This window comes from Octodon degus, unplaced genomic scaffold (genome assembly GCF_000260255.1).
Source record: "Octodon degus isolate 3935 unplaced genomic scaffold, OctDeg1.0 scaffold00025, whole genome shotgun sequence".
In the NCBI taxonomy this organism is placed as follows: domain Eukaryota; kingdom Metazoa; phylum Chordata; class Mammalia; order Rodentia; family Octodontidae; genus Octodon; species Octodon degus.
The window spans coordinates 15,511,424-15,526,385 of record NW_004524601.1 but is presented as its reverse complement, the minus strand read 5'-3'; the positions used below and the strand labels follow the sequence as shown (position 1 = coordinate 15,526,385).

The following is a 14,962-nucleotide window of genomic DNA, read 5'->3' as shown; positions in this document are numbered from 1 at the left end:
GCATTTTAAAAGCAATCAAAAGCTATGTTTGAAATAAATGACCAACATAAATAGTTAATCTTTATTTGCTTCTTAGTGAATGTTAGTGTTTTGAAACAATATAGTACAGATGATGACTTCTAAGTGTCCTCATGTATTGTTTTTAAAAAGTTAATCAATATCATGTTCACGAAGTATATATATATATATATATATAGTCATGCTTTGTTTAAAGACAAGTGACATGTTCTGAGAATTGTGCCTTTGAGTAATGTTCTCGCTATTCAAACATCCCTGACAATTGTTATCCAAGCAAAGACATCTTTAAGGTTATTAGGTAATATAATTGTATTAGACAACTATCATTTTATATACTGCTGATCACTGTAAAACATAATGCTATGTAGCTCTTGACAGTAGTTCTTTATAGAAAGATTTTAGATTCAAAGCACCATGAAAATATGAGAAAAAATGGTGTATATAAAATGATCCAGAGCTACAGATTAAATAAGCATATAATATGCATATAATTACTATAATTTTCATTTTACTATTAACTGTAAATCCAACATTGAAATTTCAATACTGTATAGAAAGATCCACTTAAAGTAGTAGTAATTTACAAGTGAGTTCATACAGATTACATTTTGTAACATAAAATATATACACCAATATTTAGCATTTAGCATTTTTTTCTAGCTAACATGATAGCATTGGTTTACAATTCATTTAATCTTTAGTCATTACAAATACCACCTGCAAAATTCATTTCATTAAAATTAAAAAGCACACTTTTGAACAGCTGAATCTGCACTAAATCTCCACAAATACCTAATATATACAGCACAAGTAAGAAAGATTAGGGAAAAATTGTCAGGCTCATAGAAGGGTGCAAGCTGGCCTTCAATTATATTCATGGATATTTAATGCATATTTAATGTAATGATGTGATTGTCACTTTTTTCCCCATGGCATGCAGCGTATGGTGGTTCCCTAGGCTCATTAGTTAAGAGATATGTTTTGATAGAAATCTTTATTTTCTTACATAAGAATTTGTACACATAGGTCTTGTTGCTTGAATTAAGCATTAAAGCCATCATGAAACAGTCTCGATTTTGTTTTACTTTCACCAGCATTTTGCATTGTGTTCCTGAAAGGACCAGCCTTAGGAGTTGTTCCCCAGTTTTTCCATATGCATCTAATAGCACAAAATATGGTGTTATGCGGAGGTGTCATCGAGTAAAGTAGGCATTTGGAAAGGCGTACACGTGTCTTTTTAAAGATATCTAATTAGCTGTTCAATCTTTTGTCCAAAGAATATTGAATTCAGACTGAAGGTTGCCTTAAAAGATAAAACTCACTTAAGACATCCAGAGGAGCTTATCAATTCCTTACTCAAAATTCTTAGCCAATATTATGTTACATAAATTAGCAAAGTGTGTTCAGGCCAGGTTTTACTTGTTGCTTTGAAGTTTCAGAGAATCACTGCATATATAAAACCAAAGGAATCAAGAACTCTCATAAATAGCAGGGTTTAATTGAATCTTAATATGAGATGCTACTACAATGCCTAAAGATGAGAAAATCTACATAATCATTATATTTCTTCCCAATAATATAGTGGCACATCCTTGTGGGTTCCCTCCTAGAGAAAGCTCTGTTTTGCTGATCAAACATGACAACTAACTATCCATATTTGTACCATATGGCACTCATTTTATCTTGTTTTGACATTTGGATGTGGTCTTGGGTTTCTGAAAGCTGCCACCTCATCTTTGTTGTATGACGTCTCCTAAGCATCGAAAATTAGCTATATGTTATAGTCATTGTAATCTGGCTTTGATTGAGCCTGTTTTTCCCAATAACTGTACATGTTTTTCTTTGAACCTAAATCACTTCTGCTACATCAGTTGGTAATGAAGCCAAGGTGTGCTGCGGAGGTGTGCTGTGAACACACGATTGGTGAGTTGTCACCATGGCAGCACCAGAGAGCCATCCAGGACATGAAGTGTGCTACGTGTACCAATCCCCTGCGGTGGAATGGGAACATTATGTACTGCAGACATGTGCTAACAGAAGTAAAACAAATAAACAAAATACATAGATGAAAGGCTCAATTAATTAAACAAAAGTAAGTGTTGTGCTACATGGTTTTTTTCCGACTAGTGTTCATTATGAACATGGAGAGTACCTGCATACACACAGCCTCTTCCTCAGGAAGGTAGGCCCAGGTGCCTTATTTACGGTTAGGGGCTTGCTACCGAGCCATGCAGAATCTGTTTTCTGCCAGTACTGGGCAGAACCACCGTGGAAGTACCAGCACCAGGTATAGAGATGCCATGCCTGGGGGTACTGATGCCACAATGTTTTGGTATGCCCTGAATGCACCACCCACCTACTCCTGAACAACTATAGGTAGGACCAGCGCTTGTGCACACTGCTGATGCAGACTTGGGAGCCTTAAATAGTGAGAAACGGCTGCTTCACAGCTTCCCTGGAGTGTGACAGCTTGAGGTCATTTTTTTCTTCACCTGCCCCAAGGCTAGTTCCAGAGGTTTTATAATTGACACTGGCACCAGAATCAGGACTTAAGATGTCCCCAGTGCTGCGATTCATTAGCTAGCAATATTCCTGCCCAGAGCTGCAGGTGAGGTTCTGTACTTACTATCATGACCGCAGAAAACACTGTGTGTCTAAGGCTGGCGTAGTATTGCTGAGGGAAAGTAATAGGAAGTGGGGTTCAGCTGAGTCCCAGAGCCATGTGGACCTCCACTGCAACAGTGTGGACCCCCGCTGTGTCAGGGATGCTCCTGGGACAGCATGGCAGCTGGAGACACTGAGAGAGACTCAAGTCCATCCTGCCAGAGTTAAGTTTTCTACATGGTGTCAGACCACGTGGAGAGGCCCAGTCGTTCAGCAGTAGTCTGGCCATAGCTGTGCTGCCTAAGAGTAGAGGAGTGGTGACTGACACAGCCCTTTGTCTACCAAGGCTGACATTAATGCCGGTCACACCTGAATCTCAGTCACAAAAACTTGAGTAATTTCTCTGAGTGTGGGTGTAGCCCAAGTCCACAGGAAGTTTGCAAGGAGGCCGGGCCCAGTACCTGAGCCTGTCCCAGCAGCATGCAGGCCTCTGCCTCACCCTTGCTAGGTATAGACACTCTGTAAGCTCTGGCCTAACTATAGCTAGAGGGTCCTTCACTTTCTTTGGATAGCTGGATCTCACAGGGGCAGCCTCAGCATTCAGCTTCATGGCAAAGTCCTATGCTGGCCTGTGAGCTTTTTTCCCCAGCTGGGGGATCATGCTCTCATTGTTGTCCAAGACTGAAAAGTAGTACAAGTATTCTCTTATGATATAGATCTAAAAATCTCCTACAATCCTCATGTGTATAAGAAAGGGATTAATCAGGGTGAGCTGTATTCATCAGTGGGGCCTTCCAGTGGTGAGCTCAGCAGCTAAATATTCTGTTAGGCGGTGAAGCCTGGATGGAGATGGATCTCTGGAGCACGACTCGGAAAGGGGCGGTCTTGCTGCTGCGTCCTCCTCTCTCTCTCTGCTTCCTGGCTTCTGTGGTGTGAACATCTGTCCTTCCGCCGGTCCTCTGACATCCTGCATCTGCCTTGGAGCCGGGCAACCACGGACAGACAAGCTGATCCAAAATACACTTCTGCTCCTTTAAGTAATGAATGTCACACATTTTTGCCTAGTGAGGAGAAAGGGTTAGAAACACATTCTCTTTACTCTCTGCCTGACAGATATAGCCACAGCCAGAGGTTTGGTCAAGAGAAAAACAAGATTTTATTCACATGCCTACAATTTAATTTACATTTTAGTTTCATACTGATAAACAGCAGAATAAGTGCAAACCACCATTTTAAGAAATACACACAAAATAGCTAATTTTGAAACACAGGAAATAGCATTAAACACCAAGAAACATGATATTTTAAGACAGCTGTATATTCCAGTACCTGGGGACAATTTCATTTTATATCAACTATCTTGATTACTTATTATGCGTCCTTCTTTGGAAAATGAATGACTTTAACAAGAATATTTATTGAAAAGTAACCACACTTTGGACATTTCTGAGACAATGGAAGCTTAAGGGCGATGGCCTAAAAAGCCTCAATCTCCTGGCTTTATCTACTGATCTGTATCCAATTTCTGCACGTTAAGGGAATTATTTTTAAATGAATAAATATTTGCCTTTAGCTTATCAATATGCATCCTCACGGAAGCTACAGGTGTACATAAGCACATTTGAAGAACCAGAAGCGTGCGTCAGTCCCACTGGCTCTGTCGGTGCAGCTACAGCGGCGCAGCTTTCGAGCTTTGCCCTTCAGGCCCCGCGTCTGCTTCTGTACACAGAGGGTTTGGTCTACACAGCTTTCACTGGGCTGTCTGCATCTGTGTCTCAGGATTCAGACTCATCCAAAAAAAAAAAAAAAAAAAAAAAAAAATTTTGCACAGAGGAAGCCTAAGTGACCATCATAAGTCATCAACATATGTTTTGTTCCTGAGTCCACTTATGATAAGAGACCTTTATATAAAAAAGAATAGGAGATGGCTCAGTGGAATAAGTGCTTCCCTGGCAAGCGCGAGGGCCTGAATTCAATCCCCGGTTCCACCAAAAATTAAAAAAAAAAAAATACATAAAAAAGAATAAAATAGTTTCAAATATATTCACTTCAATCTACATTGTAGACACTAAGATAGAAGAAAAGTAAAGTACAAAAGACAAGAGACTCAGCATCGGGTAAAAAGAAATGCTTCTCTTCTACACCATCCCTCCTGCTCTCTGCCCTTAAAGCCCTGCCGCACTGTCTCTCCTCTCGCCCAGCAGCTCTGAGCAATTCAGAGTCATTTTCCCGTGAGAGACTGTCAAGCTGGTATGATGAGAGATGGAAAGGGAGCGATTGTCTCCTGCTCCTGCCCCTCCAACATCTTGATTTTTGCTTTAGTGGCTGCAGTGCGGCTGAAATACCTTCTGAAAGAGGCTGACGTGACCTCCACCTCGGCACGGGGAGAGCTGGTGTCTTGCAGCTCCTTGTTTTGTTATGCCCCAGAGGAAGTCAAGGTCAGACCAGGTGTTTGGAATGTATTTTTCCTACAGGGACTTTTATTGCTATAGAAATGGCACGGTTGTATTCCCAAATTTGAACGTTTCCTCATAATTTAAACCGCTGTTCTGTGACACCTTATTTTAGAAAGGCGTTCTTTCTTGATTTGTTCATGTAAATAGTCACCTGTGAATCAATACATTAAAATAATTGCTAATTTATACATAAGATGTAGATGCATCTGTGGATAGCACCATGTGATCAAACTTCTTCCAATATCTTTCCTGGGATGTTTTGTGTCTGTTTGTGTATATGTGATGTGTACTTTTATCTTTCTTTTTTAATATTTCGAAGATTTTCCACCTAGAAAAAGGGAAGGACATATAATTTGCTTCACTAGAGTCCACAATCACCCAATAAAGAATATCTGTAAGGCACAGACACATGGCTAATTATAAGTCTTTCTCATACAGGAATATTTTTATTCAAAATTATTCATAATTCACACAAAACTAGATTAAGGTTTTGCCTTGAGTTTAAACCCAAGCTTGGATAAAATGAGCATTTCTAGTAACTGAACTAATGCCACTTTATAAAGCTCTCTCCAAACAACCCTAAGACCCCTTCCTCCCTCCCTCTATCCACCCCTTCCTTCATTCTTGTCTTCCATCATTTGTCAGACTTAGACAATGGAAGATGAAGTGAGTCAGTCTGTATTTAGTTTAGGAAAAAAAACTCTCACTGAAGATATGGGATTCCTGGCTGTGCTGTCAAAACAATCTAAGCATGGAAGTTTTTTAGAAAACAAATTAGAAGAGAAAAATACACCTAAATTTAGAGATTTAATTTTATGAAGTCAGTTAAGTCTGTAATCCAGTAAAAAAAAATCTTCAATCCTTTGAGAATATTAGCTTTTGGAAGTGATTTTTTTTCCTGTAGTTTACTTGATACTTCCTGTAGTTTACTTGATACTTAGGTGGTACCAGTGAAATTTCATACCTCTTATTACCTTATTTGATCATACTTTATTCACAAGTATACTTTCACAAATACATTTACCGAGAAAATATCAATTTTGGGAAAGAGCTTATACATTTATTACAGATTTACTTATACTTCAATTCATTTAAAATTGGGAAAATTTACAGGAGTCATTCTTGATAAGTCAAACTCTTGAGAAAGTAGGTCCAGAAAAAAATCCAAATATGTAAATATGTATATCTAAGATCAATATAATGTGGGGATTTGAGAGCAGCACATCTTGACTATCAAAATGTTAATCCTCTGATAATCCCATCAAGAACTAAAGTTTACATTATTTGCTCAAAGGGTTATCTCATAATATACTTTAAGTTTCTCCTGACATCAGTATAAAACAAGACGGGATTGTTTCTGTTCTATGTGGTAGGAGGTGGACATTGGACATAAAACTATCAAACATAGAAACCTTAATTCCAGTTGAAAGTTGGAATTAAGAAAGAAGTCTTAATGTTCAATTCATCCAAGGTCTGGTCAGGTCCTTGGCTCATGGTGGCTCATAATTGGAGCTTTATAGATGATTATAATCTGAGAAACCAGACTGGAGATGGCTAGAGTGGGGAGATTACAATTTAAATTGCTTTACGATATATTTGTATCCATTCTTCTATGATCTAGAGGTAAACATATATTCTAATCCTGAACAGTTTATTCACAACTACTATCAGAATGGAAAAAGAAGAAGAGAACAGAGGCAGAGTAGCAAGTTCAGTTTCTGTTTTCTAGGCAATAACTTAGAGAAGAGACACGTAGCAAAATCTATTAGAAGGTAGGGAGCATGGAAAGAAAATGTCCTTTCAGCTATTTGCTGCACGACAGTTTGAAACTCAGCCAAAAACAAAAGAAATTTGACAGCAGAGTGTGTTTGAACAACAGTTGCCAGTTGATCTACCCTGGATTCTCTGTTTAAATTTGTCATCAGTGTTGCCAAGAATGTCTGTCCCACTTGCCTTCTTGGAGGACTCAGAAGGAAACTAATTGGAGAACAGGGGATACTGCTGCACATGGGAAAGAGATTAGGTGGGCAACCTGACCAGAGAATAGAGAGATCAGGGCTTCCACACACAGTGTATGGATCTCGACTGCTAGCATGGCATGGAAACAACGCCTCCTCCATCTCTCGTAAATGAGAATATCAGAAATGCAGAGAGAATAACAAATAGAGAAGACATTTAGCAATTATCTCCCAAACTGGTCATTAACAAATCATTCATTCATACATGGATTGGGATACTACTAATTTTCTACTCTGCAACTCAGGCTAGCTCAGGTAGATGAGACAGTAATTTATTCAGAGAATAAGGAAGCAAACGTGTCCTTTTTACGTCAGTGATACACTACATAGTAGTTTTTCACTCTGCTACAAAGACTTTACCATTGATTGGCATTTGAATGCTAATAGTATAAATATTTGTTTTTTTAACTTTTCAAGCTATGGTAATAACCAAATCTTACCCAAATTGCCAGAATGCTTTAATTTGTACCAAATTAGATTTTAATAAAGAAAAATTAAATACTACACAGAATAAATATTGCTTAGTAACCATTAGTCATCAGTAGATGCTAATTTTATTTAACTATCTCACAGTTTATCCTTACTTGGACACTAAATGGACTCTTATGCTTAGAGGCCATAACTCAGTTTCAAAGATCTCAGTAATCTGTGTGAGAGAAAATTGGGTATATATTTTTGCATAAAGATAATAGTGCTTATTGAGGAAAAGAAATAGGTACCAGATACATGTGTAAATATAAATGCATATTACATATGTAATGTGTTACATCCAGATAGTGTTACACATGCATACACATACAACTAATGTGCATTCTTCCTTTATCTAGGAACACAAACCTTTGTGTCTTGGTAATTTGGGGTTGGAGTGCTATAAATGATTATTATTTCTATGAGAACTTTGACAGAGCAGAATTCTGAAAATCTTTGTCTGCAATTACATAAGATTGACTTCTTGGTTATGATTATATCCTAGAATATCAGAACAGTGATGTTTACAAACCTATTACAAGCAAACATGGGTTTTCTTGAAATAAATGTCTTTTCTATTGAGTGAATGTGGTACATCAATTCTTACTCAATCTGCAACAAGACCTCTTTAACAATTTAATCTGGGCTTTAGAGAAGCTATGAAATTAGCAAACAAAAATTATTTTGTTCACTCTGGGTTATCAATTCTTCATGGGCTAAAATTGTGTTCTGGTACAGTAATAATCATTCAGTGAGACATTTTTGAGATGTCTTGTATCTTAGTTTCTTTTGTGTAACTTTATAACTTACAATAAATGGAAATTTACTGTCTCACAGTCATACAAGCTGAGAAACCTCCAAAATTTAGGACCAGAAAGTGCAAGTGCTCTCTGGCTGTAAAGAACAGAACCTGGCCGGAGCCCCCTTACTCCATGACCCCGTGATAGATTATGGAAGCCCAAAAGAAAACTAGAGAAGGCCATGTCATCCCTTTGTACAGCACCAGTTGCAACCATGAGAGAGGAACCCTCACAGCTTAATGTCTCTTAAAGGTTCACCTTGTCACAATTTTATAATGACATAAATTACAAAACAAAAGCAAAAACAAGTAACAAAACCAAAGATAGAAACAAAACAACATACAACAATATAAATGGAAACTATACTTTAACTTGAACTTTGGAAAAATCATTCAAACCATAAAGAAATATATGGTTAATATACTGTTACATGAACATAAAAGTGACTCAGAAATGTTTAACGTATAAAAGCAAGAAATATCTAAACATACACAGCATTGTAGCAGGACAGTCCTATGACATTTTTTTCTTGTCTCTTGTTTTCATTTATTACATCTCCCCCTTTTTTTAAACAAACATTTACTTGAGAGGCAGTATGGCAATAATTGGTATGACATAACAAGCAGTATGTAGAAGACCAGAATGACAGGCATTCCAAGCAAAACCACAGTATCACACATTGTTATCTTCAGTGCAGAGTGTGCCTAAGGAGGGTCACATAGAGAGAAAACATTCTCTCAGGCTTTCACAGAGAGCAAATTGGTCAAGCAATGACTGTGACTCATTGACACATGGTTGACACTGATAAAGGATCTATAAACTGTGGTACAGGGTTTCAGGGTAAATCCTGACGGGATTTGACTGACTTTGGCAGATACAATAGTTACATTTCTTGTTATATAGGTCTTGCTTTATCTTAGTCTTAACCATATAGGAGAAAAGTATAAAAAATGGTATTAAAAAGTAAAGCCACATTAATATGCTGAGTTGTAAAGAGGCTCAAGTCAACAACTTCTGACATTGTGAGTCCTACACATAACCAATTACTATTATGGACTACTGGACTATATTGGATTATATTGCTGAATTCATGCCCCTACAATATTTAAGTGGCAATGGAATACCCATCTCTGACAAAACTAAACAAAAAAAGAGGATACAAAGGAAGGACCACTTTGTATTTGTATATACAGAATAGTTAGGATAGATATACAGCTACTTTCTTTTAATTAAATAAGAAGAAAGATTTGTACTAATAGTGTTTAGACAGGATATCATGTCTGCATCTTGTACTATGAATAACCACTATGAAGACAAAAATACACAATGTATTAATTATTGAAACTATCCTACTAATTGGTTTTGAAACTGTCTCATTGCTATTTCTCAATAAAATTAATTAAAATAATAAAAAATAATTAAATAAAAGCAAGAGATAGGTGGGATCTGGCTTATTTACAATATTAATACATAACTTTAGCAGCTTTCAAGCCAGTACACTTTATAAAGGGTACTCATTCTTTTTGTTTTATTTTCAACTTTTAACATACATTTGACTCACAATTTTGATTGACAGTGTGTACTAATGAACAAGTGAAGGTGTTCTTATTTCTCTGTAAAATTAAATGAATGGCAGCTCATAGGTAAAGGAAAATGGAATAGGGACACAAAGGTAATGTGGATCACTGTAGATGTATTTTATTATGAATATGTCTTACTATCTATCAGAGATAATTTTAGGCAGAAGGAAGAAGGTGAGGAGAAGTAACAGCCCAGTGCCCACATGTTGGGCATGAAAGCCTGGGTGGATGGCAGTGCAATTGATCTCAGTTTTTCGTGGAGCAGGCACAAAGTGGGTCAAATATTTTTAAATGTATTTAGTGCAGGCTCTACAGGGTCTCACTACACAGATTGGGCTCAAGAACCGAGATTACAGGTAGGCACCATCACGCCCAGTCTCAGTAGCCATCTCACTTTGCCCCTGGGACAGAGCTGGCATGGCACCCCGGACATTGAAGGAAAGAGCTGTTTTGCTCTTAATGTACCCTTCAAAACAGTGAGTTAAAAACCCCATTAAAAGATATAGTACGTTTTAACAGATTAAAATAATTACAATCCACAGCATACATATGTAATTTCAGAAATATGGCATCACCATCTGGCCAGCCTTTTACTCCAAAAATATGAGTATACATAGATAAAATTCTGTTATTTACTTCAGTCTAGTCAACAACATGTTTTCTGTTTCATATGACTTTCCTGAAATCATTTTAATAGAATCAGAGTATTCCATCAAATGTTATTTTATTTAAATAATTCTTCCCTTGCATTTGAATTTATTTTTAAATTCTGAGGTTAATGTGCACCAGACCCTCAATTTTAAACCTGACCTTAAGAACTTAAAGAATGCATAAGAACATAGAGTGCATAAATACACGAATGCTGGTTGGTTTTATAAAGTGTAGGATAATCTAATTGAGTTTGACATAATAATTTCATAGAGAATCTTTTTTTTAAATGGTTGCACCTGTCAAAATACCCTTAATTGGCAATTTCATCCTTACTGTGGTCAGGAGAAATATTTTCTTTTTCTATATGACATGAGTCAACTGGTGTGAAATTTAATTACTAAAATAGAAATTGTTTTTGAGATTAATTTTGTCTAAGTAGGTCACAGCTATGATGTGTTAAATGTTTGCATGTTAACATACATATATATTTGCCTTTCAGTTCATCTAGCTATCTATCACTGTGTGCTAAATGTATATACAGATGTGTGTGTTTATATATGTGTATGTATATATATATATATATGTTGCTGGAAAACCATTGTCTCTGCAAATTGATGGTATTGTTTATTCATTGCAAGCCTAGTTAAATGTTCTATGTCTAATAGGCACCAATAATGCATGTGAAATTTATTAAATTATATACAAATTGTGAAAGTTTTACGATTCATACTATTCTCTTGGTATGATTTCCTCTCAGTAGGAACCTTCTCTATGATAGATTAGATATTCCCCCATTTTCATACCCAATTACATTTTACTTCATTGTTTTTTGCCAAACTGAAAAAATTTTCTCTATACTCAGTACAATAATACATACTGCTTTTATTTTTGTAATATAGGTAGAGGTGTTAAGGATGGTTAACACCTCTTAAGTTATTTACCTTGGGGCAACCAAAGGTAAAGTTAAATTCTCAGCAATAGGTGTTCCAACTAAGAAAATTTAATTCCTGTTAAAATTCTTCTCATAAAATCCTCTACAAAATAGTAAATGCATTTCTTTCAGCAGATTAATAATTTTTAAAGTTTAAAAATGTCACTGTGTTGTCTTAGTTAAAGCTATGAGCCAAGAGCTTAAGAAAAATGTCTGATAGAAAAGGGATTTCAGAGATGTTAATCCCAGCTTCATTTAACCCCCAAATATTGCTTTCCACATCAAAAAAATCTCTTGAGCCCTCGTGTTTATGGGAAATGTTACTGTTGAAATTGCAATAGAAATATAGCTCATGTAGGAAGAAAGATAAGGGAAAAAATTAAGCATAGTATCAAAACCTGGGAAAACATAATATTTCAAAGGCAGTATTTCACAGAGTTTTATGTAGCATAAGTCTGGCCACAATGTCTTCAGAAAATAAAATGTCATTGTGTATGCATACATGACATGAGACTTTGCATTTTCAAAAACTAAAAATAATTAAAGTCTTAAAATATTAAACGAATTGCTGAGGGCTGTCGAGATGGCTCAGCGGACTAAGTGCCTGCTTATACAAGAGCCAGGGCTGCGGTTTGATCTTCCGTCCCACGTGCCATGCTGGCCCTGCCACCAGGTGTGCTGAGCCAGCCACCGAGTCCCGGCATGGTGTTGCATACCTAGAATTCCAGTGTTTTGGAGGATGAAAATAGGGGCATCACTATGAGTCTGAGCTCTATAGTGAGACCCTGCACCAAGTAAATGAAAAGTAAATAAATATATATGAACTGCTGAAGATTTTATTCAGCTATTTTTTAACTTTATTAAAATACTGAGCTTATTTTACATGTATATTTGTCTCCGTACCATGTCCATATCTGACCATCACCACTACAATTGTGTCTTATCATGACATGCCATACATACTTAAAACCAAGTAAAGGGTGGAGTTCCATCTTTAAAAACTAAACAGGCATTTCAGAGAACACATTCTTGACAATGGGACCTAGACAAGATTTACAAACACGGTATGGCAAGTTCTGACTTTGCATTATAAAAAGCATAGCCATATAGCAACTGTTACAAAAATGAAAGACAACTGAAATCTTTAACAAACTGTTTAAACTGTTTTCTTAAAGAGACTTCCTCCACCGCCAGAGAACTTGAATAGCTTCCTGGTCAGTCATCTGGAAGCAACTCTTCACATAATTGATGAATTTGGCTTCCACCTTGGGAAGAGAACCACCTTTTTCTATACTTGCTTGCATTTTTTCGTTAATGTCTTCTATAGAACTAGGTCCTTTGGGTTTTTTAAGAGTCTTTTCCTGTCTCTTGAAAGATTCCTGCCCTTCTGATCTTGGCAGTGATGGTTTTAAGTCTTTTCCATTCTGGTTTGATTTTTGTGCATTTTTGGCTGGAATATCTTGTATCAATTTCTTCACTGGAGCTATCTCCTTAGTTTCTTCATCATTGAAATTATCAGCATCAGCATCCACATCATCCTCATCCTCGTCCTTATCGTCTTCGTCATCTTCATCAGCAGCTAGTTTTATTTTTTCTGTGGTACCTTGCTGCCACTTCCAGGGGCAGATCGCTTTCCAGATATCCTGAAGACTTTTACATCTTCTTCCTCTTCTTTTCCGACTTTGCATCTTCTTCCACATCTACTAAATGCTATCAACTAATATGCACAGGCCCTGAGCCACACTTCAACCTTAAGACAACAGGGAGTGTACTTTCAAAGTCCCCAAGGGAAACCATTGGCTGTACAGACATTTTCATAGTTGCCAGTGTAACTTTAATTGGACTGTCTTCCTTATTCATAGCCTCTGCTTCAACAATGTGCAACTCATCCTTTACACCAGATCCTAAGCTAACCGTTCTCAACAACTGGTACTCATTTTCATCATTAGCCACCTGAAAGTGGTAATCTTTGTTGGCCTTTAGTTCATGACTGAAGAGACAGTTCTGGGGTCTCGGGGGGGGGGCTCATGTCCATATCCATCAAATCTTCCATGATGTGGTGTTGTGCACTTAGGTGGGAGAGAATGCGGACAGAAGTGAATGAGCACCACTCTACAGAAGAGATGCACAGAAGGAAATCATGCCAGGGCATTCAGCTAAGTTTAACTAGCAAAAAGCAACAAGTAACTGAGAATGAGTAAGTGATCCAACATTCACTTCAACAACAAATCTATGAATAAATTTTGGAATAGTCAAACTCATTAATATTGTTTAAGATTTAAGAAAATACATCAGACCATACCCAGAGGACAAACATTAATTATATCCATATTTGACAAATAGACTTGCCTTGCAATGGACAATAATATCGCACAGTATTCTACAAATTCTGCAAAATAATTTGCAGATTCATAAATATTCCACTCAAGAGAAACAATGAAAACTACCTCAAGTCAGGAAATCCTTGATGTGTTCCCTAAGTTATGAACAGCTCTTTACTAGAAAAACAACAACAAAACTTTTGTCCTGATTTCAAGTCTTGAAAAAATTACCGCTGATGTTATGAACTTGTCTGTTGATTGGAGTACAAATTAATAGTGAATGTCTAAAACCCTTCTTCATAGTTGTTGCATGCTGGGTTAGGGTGGTCCCCCAAAGCCTCAAGCCATCTTAGGGCTTTCAAGGTGTGGTGGGACCATGAAAGTGACATTAGGAGGCTGGATCTGGCTGAAAGGGGTTGGGGGCAACTGGCCTGGCCTGGAAGAGTCCATCTGTCTTTCCCTGCTCCCTTCTATCACCTCCTGGATGCCACATGGTACTGACTTAGCTTTGCACTCTTGGTGCCTCTCTGCCGCGCTGTTCTGTCCTAGAATCTACATTGCAAGGACCATCACCGTGAGTTGAGATCAACCTCTCCCAAAACAACTGTCTGATCAGGACTATTTATACCAGAAAGCACAGATTGTGGTGAAAACTGTACTCTTTAAGCAAATTTCATTTTTAAAACTCAAACATTAATTTGATAATATAAGAAAATTAAGAAAAATGTCTCTATTTCTTCATGTAATAATAGTGTTGATACAGTCATAAAGAGGAGATTGGAGAGAGAAAAATCAAATTATTTTGCATTAGGATTTGATTGTGTTACTATCACCAACATGTGTTTCTAATAAATTCATTGTTATATGTATATGTATTTAATTCCCTAGAATTATAAAGAGAATTGGTTAAAATAATGAGCTATATAATAATTTAATCAGAAATGGTATGCAAGTACTCAAGAAACGTGGGCATAAATAGCATGTTTAATACAGTATGTGCTTAAAAAAAAGTGGGGTGAGGACAGAGTAAAACTTTAGGAGGTATTAAAAGCATCCTTCAGAATATTGTAGTACTTGTACTTCAAGTGGTTGCATATATTCAAGTACATATGTAT

General features: G+C 36.9%; 1 protein-coding gene and 1 pseudogene across 1 annotated transcript in view; one reads left to right on the top strand and one right to left on the bottom strand.

Moving 5' to 3' along the window:
- Positions 1-14,962, top strand: part of Znf804a (zinc finger protein 804A) — a 305,609-nt gene that overhangs the window by 244,452 nt on the left and 46,195 nt on the right. The window lies entirely within an intron of this gene.
- On the bottom strand, positions 12,696-13,579 carry LOC105741834 (annotated as a pseudogene).